The following is a 6,309-nucleotide window of genomic DNA, read 5'->3' as shown; positions in this document are numbered from 1 at the left end:
ATCAATTTACAATTGTTAATTTTTCTCTTTCTCTTGCCATCTTCATTTTACACACATAGACGCATTGACACATACATTTGTAATTTTCCGGCCCAGTTTCGATCTCAACTAATATTTTTCCAACGTGTCCAGTGGCTTTTATAGCTCAGTCGAATCACCTAGTCATTTAGAATCGTAATTAAAGACTACTGATTTCAGTCATGTTGCTACTGCCCTTAGATAAAACGTGATCCCACTTTCTCTCTCTCTAAAAAAAAAAAAAAAAACATAGGACCTAAATAATAAATAAAAATATGAAAACACGGGCTTTGTACTCACGAAAACAACAAAAGTCTTAAAGAAGAAAGGACACATTGCTTTAATTCAGTTATATTAATGTGGGGAAAAGATGAAGTGGACTTTGGAATGCTTATCTTTATATGTCTGTTCAGAGTTGACCTGGAGCTAAGCAGCAAGAAGCTAAAATTAACCATCAACGCGATGGCGTGTCCAATCCATCTTGCAGTTAAGGCTGGAGGTGACCTCGGCTGTAAGCCATTTTCACTTTCACTTTCACTTTAAGTAAGCCTCGTGTCTTCAGATTGAACACAAATGTCTCAGTCTCTCCCGTTTTATTGTGTCATTGCAGTTAAGGGCCTATTTGTAAGAAAACCACTATTTACCCTAAAATTAGCCACCATTACTAAAACCCCTCCTGCTACTCAGTGCTATTATAAACAAACACACGCACGCACTCACTAACGAACGGTTCCAGCGAACTCGACAGTTTGTTTATTTACATATTACAAAAGCAGTAAAACGTGACTGATTCATTATCATGGGTCTTGATCGGTATTAGTTTTAGCTACAGCAATTTTTGTTTTCTTTTTAAGATTCACCATAATTGTTTTGAGTTTTTATTTATTCATTTTTTTTATTAAGATCGTTATATTAATAATGTTACTTAGAAAGTTCAAACACAAATACATTGGCTATGCTGGCATGGGTTGGACGGTTTGACCAAAGCTGGGGAGCTGCACCAGACTCCCATTCTGATTTGACATTGTTTCTACAGCTGAATGCCCTTTCTAATGCCAACCACTTTACAGAGTGTGCTGGGTGCCTTTTACATGGCACCCCCATAAGTGCTTTTCACTACTAGAGGGACCAGTCTTAACCCTTCTGCTGTGGAGTACAGCAAGGTGCCAAGTATTTCGGTTTTCTGTCATCTTGCCTGCAAAGCTCAGCATCCTGAGATCATTTTTCACTATTTCATCCCATGTCTTCCTGGGTCTCTCACTTCCATGTAATTTGAGAGATCAGCATTTCTCTAGAGAGCTGTTGTCATCCATCTGCATCACATGACCAAACTAGCGCAGTCTTCTCTCTTGCACACAGCAACTAAAATAGGAATCAGAGGGGCCCATAGGTGAAAAACGGTCGAGAAACACTGATTTTGATAAAATGGTCAATGTGGATTTTCAGTGTGTGGAGGAGGAGGAGAAGGATAATGCAGTTAGGACGCTTCGTTTAACAATTGATGTATCACATTCATTCTTTTCTTTTCTTTTTTTTTTAACATCCATTTTCCATGCTGGCATGGGTTGGACGGTTTGACTGAAAACTGGCAAGCTGCACCAGGTTCCAATCTGATTTGGCATGGTTTTCTACAGCAGGATGTCCTCCCTAACACCAACCACTCCAAGAGTCTAGTGGGTGCTTTTTACATGCCACTTACAAAACACTGGCATCAGCCACAGCTATGATCTCATTTGGCTTGACAGGTCTTCTCAAAAAAAGCACTATCCAAACATGGCTGACGCCGAGCCCACCTTATTGGCTCCTGTACCAGTGGCACATAAAAAGCACTCACTACACTCTCGGAGTGGTTGGCATTAGGAAGGGCATTCAGCTGTAGAAACTCTGCCAAATCAAATTGGAGCCTGTTGTAGCCATCCGGTTCACCAGTCCTCAGTCAAATCGTCCAACCCATGCTAGCATGGAAAGCAGACGTTAAACGATGATGATGACTGCATATAAGATGTTCATTTTTCATTCTTAAATGTAACAAAATCTTGTCATGCATCTAATGCGACTGTATTACAGACAGGGTGCCAAGTGTATTAGTGTATGATGAAACATGTTAAATTTGTTTTCCCATAAAATATTTTGGTAAAGTAGGGGTGCATCTTATGTGGATGTTGTGTTTTATGCCAGCAAACGTAGCCGTGTGGTTAGTCACATTGCATTCACAATCATGGTTTAAATTCCCATATTGACTACACATTGTGTTCCTGCACAAAACACTTCGTTTCACATTGCTTCTGTCCATTCAACCATAAGTGAGCAACCCTGCAGTGGACTCGCCTTTCTTCTGATCAGGAGGAATGTTAGCATGCTTGCCTAGCCAGCAGAGAAGGAGCGGGTGGCGTCATTCGAAAGCCAAAACGATGCAAAGCACATCGTGACCATGGGTGTATAACAACATTGGATAGTCTGGTCAATCACATGATCATGTGATATATTTCATCATCGTTTTAATGTCCACCTTTCCATGCTTGCATAGGTCTAATGGAGTTTACTGAGGCAGATTTTCTACAGCCAGGTTTCCTTCCTGTCGCCAACACTCGCTTGTTTACAAGCAAAGTAATATTTCCCCATGGACAGACATGTTCTCGCAGAATGTTGGAAATAAATGGCACTGCTTGTATGACAGTGACAGTCATTTACAACTATTGTGAAATTAAGGCCAGGAGACAGTAAAAGAAATACATGCACACACAGACACATATATTTATATGACAGGCTTCTATCAATTTCCATCCACCAAATCCACTCACAATACACATAGGCATATTATTAAGATCTATGTCATTTATTTTATGTAATAATATTCAAGCTAATTATAATATTGCATTGGTTTAAACATCCCGTTTCAGTACCCCACAATATAAACTGGTATTCTGTCGGTTACAATGATAAGGGTTCCAGTTGATCCGACCAATGAAACATCCTGCTTGTGAAATCAACGTGCAAGCGGCTGAGCACTCCACAGACACGTGTACCCTTAATGTAGTTCTCAGGGAGATTCAGTGTGATACAGAATGTGACAAGACTGGCCCCTTCGAAATAAAGGTACTACTCATTTTTGCCAGCTGAGTGGACTGCAGCAACGTGAAATAAACTGTCTTGCTCAAGGGCACAACGAGCCACTAGGAATTGAACTCACCGCCTTACGGTTGTGACCCAAATGCCCTAACCATTAAGCCACGTGCCTTCACTACTCCCACAATATTTTACTCTTTACTCTTTTACTTGTTTCAGTCATTTGACTGCGGTCATGCTTGAGCACCGCCTTTATAGTCGAGCAAATCGACCCCAAGACTTATTCTTTGTAAGCCTAGTACTTATTCTATCGGTTTCTTTTGCCAAACCGCTAAGTTACGGGGACGTAAACACACCACCATCGGTTGTCAGGCAATGTTGTTGGGGACAAACACAGACACATAAACACACACACATATATATGTACATATATACGACAGGCTTCTTTCAGTTTCTGTCTACCAAATCCACTCACAAGGCTTTGGTCGGCCCGAGTAGAAGGCACTTTCCCAAGATGCCACGCAGTGGGAATGAACCCGGAACCATGTGGTTGGTAAGCAAGCTATTTACCACACAGCCACTAAGTTCCTTCCTGAGTCTTTGGCTCATAAGGTCGATTTCCCAGAATCCTTTGCATATACATTCCTCCCTGGACAGGACACCAGTTCGTTGCAGAATTACTCGTTTTTGCCAGCTAAGTCGACCTGACCAACATAAAATGAAATAATTTTGCTTGAGGACGCAAAGCATTGATCAGTGCAGGAATTGAAACCACAACCTTACAATCACGAGTACAACATTCTAACCACTAAGCCATGTAACTACACATTGTATGTAATATACAGAATGAGATATCAAATTATACTCTGCAGGAGAGACTAGTCAAGGAGCATAAATAATTTATAGAGAAAATTAGGTGAAAAAGTATTAGGAGAGAAAAGTTAAAATAACCAAACAATGGAACCAGAATTTGTTTAGAATTGGTAATATCTGGACCAAACCGAAAGAGAAGCAAAATCGCAAATATATTTTAATCTATTCATAGTAAAAATGTGAATGGTGTTGACTATTCAGGAACCTACATGTTTATCTCTTTGTCTAGTTTCCCAAACCTTGTAAATACTGGTCGAAAGGTCCACTGTTAAGTCAGATCACCCCATAACCTTTGAAATTACAAAAGCCTGTTATATTATAAGTCCGCAGGGAAAACACCATATGTTCATCGACAATTGCCAATATGCAGTAGCAATAAAGCTGGTAATATTAGCAAATAAACAGCAACTCGCTGTGTATAAATGCAGAGCTGTGAAGACAAGTTGAAGCAAGTGAGTGTGACAAAAGGCGAGATTAAATACAAGAGTTGTGTCGCCAGTTCGGTAACAATAATAATCATTATTGGCGATAAAAGTCATACAACTACATGAGACAAATCAATACAAAAGAAGGAAAGAAAATCAATATATTGAAGATTACCAAGCCTATTTCGTTTCATCTTTTGCAGCCCTTTTCCTCTGAGCTATTAAAGTATCGCAACAAAACACTGACCGCGCAAGTAGATGAGAAGATACAAGAGAAAGACAGAGAGGATTGTGACAGGCGGGGGGAGGGGACAGAGAGAGAGAGAGGAGGGGGAGGGATTGTGTATTCTGTATTCTATTGAGATGGTCTTTTACCATAACATCTCACTGATTATATCTTTGTATATTGTCATGCCTGCTCAGGTATAAATTGTTGAAGTTACTACAACTAGTAGTAGTAGTAGTAGTAGTACTGATATGATGAAGTTAGTTTCAGAATTTTGTTTTTTTTTGTTTTTGTTTTTTAAATATAAGTTAGCAAATCTATCCATGTTATATCTATGCTATGATATCAGTTATCAATTATTTTGAATTCCCCCTCTGTAGGCATTTTTGCCATATCGTATTGGTGTTTGTTGCATTTCATGTTTGACGAGGTGGAGCCTGCTAAAGAGGGTGGAGGGAGGGGGTCCGGTCCAAGTTAGCTTGCAAAAAAATAACAATATGGTGGGGAATAAACATAGACATACATTCATATATATATACATACATATATATATATATATATATATATATATGTATATATATATACAGGTTGACCACAAGGTCTGGGTACATGGAGTAAATAAAATCATAACATAAACAATTAAATATAAGAAATAATAATTTCTTAAAGTATGTGTTAATCCCCATGTACCCAGACTTTGTGGACACCCTGTATCATCATCATCATCATCATCATCATCATCATCGTTTAACGTCCGCTTTCCATGCTAGCATTGGTTGGACGATTTGACTGAGGACTGGTGAAACCAGATGGCAACACCAGGCTCCAATCTAAATTTGGCAGAATTTCTACAGCTGGATGCCCTTCCTAACGCCAACCACTCAGAGAGTGTAGTAGGTGCTTTTACGTGTCACCCGCACGAAGGCCAGTCAGGCGATACTGGCAACGGCCACGCTCGAAATGGTGTCTTTTATGTGCCACCCGCACAAGAGCCAGTCCAGGGGCACTGGCAACGATCTCGCTCAAAAATCCTACGAAGGCCAGTCAGGCGGTACTGGCAACGGCCACGCTCAAAATGGTGCATCTTATGTGCCACCCGCACAAGAGCCAGTCCAGGGGCACTGGCAACAATCTCACTTGGCTTGCCGGGTCTTCTGACGATGATTGCCTCATCTTATCAGATGATAGCCATCTCGCAATGAATTAATTGTGAGACCCCTGTACGTCACTGAATTTAAGTGACAAAAGCTTGTACAACACTTCTGCCTTTTTCTCAATCACCATAGAAGGTTCCGTTGACAAGCATTGCAAGATGACTGTTACTAATTTGTCAGTCAAATCATCATCATCATCATCATCATTCAACATCCGTTTTCCATGTTGGCATGAGTTGGACGGTCTGACTGGATTTGGTGAGCCACAGGGCTGCATCAGGCTCCGGTCATCTTGTTTTGGCATGGCTTCTACAACGGGATGCCCTTCCTAAACACAAACCACTTTACAGAGTGTACTTGGTGCTTTTTGCGTGGCACCAGCATGGGTTCGTATTATGAGACGCTGGTATTGGTGTTCTTTTACATGGTGCTGAGACAGGTGCTTCTCTATGCATATATATATATGTGTGTATATATATATGTATGTACATATATGTATATATATGTGAGTATATATATATATATATATATATATATATATATATAT

This window comes from Octopus bimaculoides, chromosome 7 (genome assembly GCF_001194135.2).
Source record: "Octopus bimaculoides isolate UCB-OBI-ISO-001 chromosome 7, ASM119413v2, whole genome shotgun sequence".
Classification (NCBI taxonomy): domain Eukaryota; kingdom Metazoa; phylum Mollusca; class Cephalopoda; order Octopoda; family Octopodidae; genus Octopus; species Octopus bimaculoides.
This window is presented reverse-complemented; position numbering follows the sequence as displayed.